Source organism: Macrobrachium nipponense, chromosome 18 (genome assembly GCF_015104395.2).
Source record: "Macrobrachium nipponense isolate FS-2020 chromosome 18, ASM1510439v2, whole genome shotgun sequence".
NCBI classification, from domain to species: Eukaryota; Metazoa; Arthropoda; class Malacostraca; order Decapoda; family Palaemonidae; genus Macrobrachium; species Macrobrachium nipponense.
The window spans coordinates 74,138,620-74,144,619 of NC_087211.1; positions in this window are offsets into that span (position 1 = coordinate 74,138,620).

Genomic DNA, 6,000 nt, shown 5'->3' on the forward strand with positions numbered 1-6,000 from the left:
CACACTATGAATACCACCCAGTCGAATTGGAGGACTGTGATAGCCCGCCCAACCCAATAATAATAATAATAATAATAATAATAATAATAATAATAATAATAATAATAATAATAAAATAAATAAAATAAAATAAAATAAAATAAAAAAAAATACAAAATTTATTATTATTACAATAGCTGTTTCAACAGCATTTATTAATATAGAATCTTCTCAATTCTTCTTATTATCTTTTTCTCGTCAGCATGTAGCTGGCGTATTAAGTTTCCTAAGAACATGTAAAGATTTGCATTTGTCTTAAGCGGCCCACAAACGCTCAAATTTTTGGTCAAATTTTTTTATGTCAAATTATTTGACGGTTTGACGTTCGCCCTACACGCTCAAACTTCTCGTCAAATTTTCATTTTGCTCCCGAGTGTCATCATGGATGCATATACACTTTTGACTCTTGGCTTAGCGTTGAAGAGCACACACAAACGAAAGAGACGAAAGTGGGCCCAGCAATGGTATTTGTGTCGTGAACGATTTGGTCATGCTCCTTTATTAAATGAACTGAGAATTAGTGAACCTGATGTTTTCAAGAACTTTCATCGCATGGACGGAGAATCATTTGACAAACTATTAGATCTTGTGAAACCATATTTTCTTCTTCAGCTCCTCCTTCGTCCCTTCCGGATAATAATCACGGAATTTCTGTAGAAGAGTCTCATATGCCATATCTTTTTTATTTCTGTCACTATAACAGTCACTTTTAATGTTCCAAAGTTGTGGTAAACTTCTATAAACATCAATAAGCTCAAGAATAAATTTCTTTTCATGTTTTGTTGGAGCCATGATGACGATGAGCCGCGCACGTCCTCCTCAGATCATGTCTAATCACTAACTAATTTGCGCAAATTATTGCTTGGTACCACACACGCACAAATTATTTGACGTTGGCTCAAAAAATATCTACTGAAATCAGATCAGTAAAAAAATTTGACATCAAATCCTTTCAGGCCATCAAATTACGCCACACACGATCAAATTCATGTCAAATAATTTGACATAAAAAAATTGGACCAAAAATTTGAGCGTGTGTGGGCCGCTTTAGGTTTATTCCTCTAACGTGTTTACAGTAAAGTGAATTAAGATACGTTTTACAAGTATTTATAGCATGCAAGGTCGCGTACAATCGGTGGGCGGGTCGGTGGGCAGGGATTTTAATTGGTCGTTGGATGGTAACGAAATCTCTCCCTGAGGCGTTCAGATCTCCGTAGTCTGGACGGCGTTATTAGCGTCGGTTGGGTGTTGGTTGGGGTACCCACCTCTTGGGCGGCAGGCTGTGCAGTTAACATATCTTCCGCTCGTTCTCTCCCGCTTTCTCTCTCTGCTTCTTCCTCTCTTTCTCTCTCTCTTTCTCTCTCTGCAATTTCCTCTCTCTCTCTCTCTCTCTCTCTCTCTCTCTTCTTTCTCGTTCGCTCCTTCTCACTCTCTCTCTTTCTCTCTCTGCCTGTTCCTCTCTCTCTCTTTCTCTTTCTCTTTCTGCTTGCTCCTCTCTCTCTCTTTCTCTTCCTCTCTCTCTTTCCCTCTTTCTCTGTCTCTCCCCCTTCGATCTCTCCTCTCTCTCTCGTGGCGGTATACGGAGTCGGTTGGTTTCTTGTGCTATTTCTTCTTATGATGGTGGGAAGAAATTGTTTCTTTTACTGTGTTGATAGTCGGTTTTTTCTCTAATATGTGTAATGCTTCAAGATAACGTAGGCGTTTCCGGTCTGGTGCATGGTCAATAATTTGTATGTTCGTTATAAGCTCAGCTCTTTCTGGTCTCCTGTTAAGTTTTTCCTTATAGTGAATGAAAATGGGCCCTTCTTGAAGGTGGCAGGAGAGACGCTTGGAGAGTCTGGTGGTGGTCATCCCGATATAAGAATGGTGGCATCCATCCACCGAGCATGTGAATTCGTAGATGACACTCCTTCTCTTCAAAGACGTTTCTGGGGGCGCCGGATTGTTTCTAAGAAACAGCTGGCTGGTTTTCATGTTTTTGTAATAAATTATGAGGCTAATTTTATCACTTTCTGTAGTGGGGGAGACATTTTCACTGATTATTTTCCTTATAGCCTTTTCGTCTTCCAAATATTTGTGGTGCATATGTAAGTGTTTACATAATAAAAATATGGAACGTTAGTCCATATATATAAAAGACTAAAACTAAGAGGTCAACCAGGATTGCTTGCAGGAATGTGATCAGACAGAGACGATAAAGTATGTAGGCTAAGTTGACATGCCGTCATCTGTGGTCATTCATTTGTTTTGAAACATTAGTCCAAGCTCCCTGCTTGAGACAACTACCGCGACCTATAATTCAAATGGCCTACGTGATCTGTAATGTGTCTCATTTTGTATGTATGTTCATATGTTTCGAGCTACTGTCTGCTTTCCTAGACTTGTAACCGAGATGGTAGACAGAATAGAGTTAGCCATCATCATAGGCAGACCTGTATCTCTTTACCTAAGCTTTATCATGTAGAGAGAATAGAATTAGCCATCATCATTGGCAGAAGCGATCAAGCTATCGTCATTGGAAGACCTGTACAATCCTACTTGATCTTCACTATGTAATATTAGAGAATACAAGTATTTTTATACTTCGTGTTTTCTACTAAGAACCTCACATCAGAAAGAAATCATCATGAGTTTAACACATCGTCATCATAACCAAAGAAGATAATACCGACTTCGTAAGTGATCTACAAACCCCAAGACACTCCAATGAATATGGAAGTGCAATACCAACCGACTTAGCGTAAGATTATCGCAAGTCTAACATTACCTCATAGGGCGCCTTATTATACAAGGCAACAGCCCTAATACATATAATTTTTATAAAATATTTTTATAGTTCCACTTTGGTCTTTAGTTTAGGTCGTTCTTTCCTGGTGCCATTTATTTATGGAGTTCCTTGTTTGGAGTTCAACCATGCGATTTGAAAAGTTATTGTTGATGAGGACTTGTGTAGACCTTTCGATCTCCCTGGTGGTTTCTCTCCATGTGGGTACCCCAACCAACACCCAACCGACGCTAATAACTCCGTCTAGACCACGGAGATCTGAACGCCTCAGGGAGAGATTTCGTTACCATCCAACGACCAATTAAAATCCCTGCCCACCGACACGTCCACCGATTGTACGCGACCTTGCATGCTATAAATACTTGTAAAACGTATCTTAATTCACTTTACTGTAAACTCTCATAGATGACTGCCTGTGGACTGTCGACACGTTAGAGGAATAAACCTAGGACAAATGAAAATCTTTACATGTCCTTAGGAAACTTAATACACCAGCTACATGCTGACGAGAAAAAGATAATAAGAATTGAGAAGATTCTATATAAATTAAATGCCGTTGAAACAGCTATTGTATTCAATGCTACTGCCCTCAGAGAAAGCCTCCTTCCTTATTATTATTATTATTATTATTATTATTATTATTATTATTATTATTATTATTATTATTATTTATTTATTTATTTCTTTTATTTATATACATATTTTTTTTTGCTCTATCACAGTCCTCCAATTTGACTGGGTGGTATTTATAGTGTGGGTTCCGGTTGCATCCTGCCTCATTAGGAGTCCATCACTTTTCTTATTACGTGCGCCGTTTCTAGGATCACACTCTTCTGCATGAGTCCTGGAGCTACTTCAGCCTCTAGTTTTTCTAGATTCCTTTTCAGTGATCTTGGGATCGTGCCTAGTGTTCCTATGATTATGGGTACAATTTCCACTGGCATATCCCATATCCTTCTTATTTCTATTTTCAGATCTTGATACTTATCCATTTTTTCCCTCTCTTTCTTCAATTCTCTGGTGTCCCCATGGTATTGCGACATCAATGAGTGATACTTTCCTCTGATTTTGTCAATCAACGTCACGTCTGGTCTATTTGCACGTATCTCCTTATCTGTTCTGATACCATAGTCCCAGAGGTCTTTGCCTGATCGTTTTCTATCACTTCTTCAGGTTGGTGCTCGTACCACTTATTACTGCAAGGTAGCTGATGTTTATTGCACAGGCTCCAGTGGAGGGCTTTTGCCACTGAATCATGCCTCTTTTGTACTGGTTTTGTGCAAGTGCCTAACATTCGCTTGCTATGTGGTTATGGTTTATTTTTCCGTATTGCACTTCCTACATATGGGAGAGATGTTATTTTCCGTCTATCGTTCTTTGAACATATCTGGTTCTTAGGGCCCTGATCTTGTGCCGCTGTTATCATTCCTTCAGTTTCCTTCTTTAGCTCTCTCCTCTGTAGCCATTGCCACGTGTCATCGCTGGCTAGTTCTTTAGTCTGTCTCATGTATTGTCCGTGCATTGGTTTGTTGTGCCAGTCCTCTGTTCTGTTTGTCATTCTCCTGTCTCTGTATATTTCTGGGTCTTCGTCTACTTTTATTAGTCCTTCTTCCCATGCACTCTTTAGCCACTCGTCTTCACTGGTTTTCAGATATTGCCCCAGTGCTCTGTTTCTCGATTGTTTGAACGCAGTCCTCTATACTTAGTATCCTCTCCCTCCTTCCTTTTGTGTTATGTATAGTCTGTCCGTATTTGCTCTTGGGTGTAGTGCTTTGTGTATTGTCATAGGTATCCTGGTTTTTCTGATCTATGCTGCGGAGTTCTGCCTTCGTCCATTCCCACTATTCCTTGGCGCTGTATCTGATTACTGGCACTGCCCATGTGTTTATGGCTTTTATCATATTTCCGGCGTTGAGTTTTGACTTGAGTATCGCCTTGAGTCTCTGCATATATTCTTCCTGATGGTGTCCTTCATCCCTTGTTGTTTTATATCTCCTCCTTCCATTATTCCCAGGTATTTGTATCCAGTCTCATCTTATGTGTTTGATGTTGCTCCCATCTGGTAGCTTATCCCTTCAGTTCTTGTTACTTTGCCCTTTTGTATGTTGACTAAGGCGCATTTTTCTATTCCAAACTCCATCCTGATGTCCCCAGATACAATCCTTACAGTCTGGATTAGGGTATCTATTTCCTTGATGCTCTTACCATACAGCTTGATGTCGTCCATGAACATCAGATGGTTAATTCTGTTGCCTCTTTCTTGAGTTGGTACCCCGGCATCCATCTTCTGTAGTACTTTTGTCATGGGAATCATGGCTACTATGAAGAGTAGTGGGGACAATGAGTCGCCCTGGAAGATCCCTCTCCTGATATTAACCTCTGCTAGTCTTATTCCAGAGCTTGTGAGTATTGTATTCCAGTTGCACATTGTATTTTTGAGGAAGCTGATGGTATTTTCCTCTGCCCCATATATTTTCAAGTATTCTATTAGCCATGTGTGTGGTATCATGTCGAAGTCTTTCTTATAGTCTATCCATGCCATGCTTAGGTGGGTTTCCTTCTCCTACTGTTCTTCATTACCATTTCGTCTATCAGGAGCTGGTCTTTTGTGCCCCTACACTTCCTTCTGCAGCCTTTCTGTTGGTGGGGGATGGTGTTTGTCTCCTCTAGGTAGTTGTATAGCCTTTCACTGATGATACTTGTTAGTAACTTCCACATTATTGGTAGGCAGGTGAAAGGCCTGTAGTTACTGGCTATATTTCCCTTACTCTTGTCTTTTTGTACTAAAGATGTCCTTCCTGTGGTCATCCATTTGGGTGCATGGTGATTTGAGATACAATGCTGGAGTTGTTCTGCTATTCGTGGGTGTAGGGCCTTGAAGTTTTTGAGCCAGTATCCATGGACTTCATCGGGACCTGGGGCTTTCCAGTCTGGCATTTTCTTTTAGTGGTGTCTGACTGTGTCTGTCGTGTCTCTGTGAATCTTTGCTTTATTCTCCCTGTTTCTTCTGCCTTGACTTCCTGGAGCCATGTTGCATGTTTGTTGTGTGATACCGGATTGTTCCATATGTTTTCCCAGAGTCTCTTACTTGGTTCGGCTTCTGGAATTTCTTGGTGGTTGTCTTCCCCTCTTAGTTGGCTGTATGGTCTTTTGTGCCCCTACACTTCCTTCTGCAG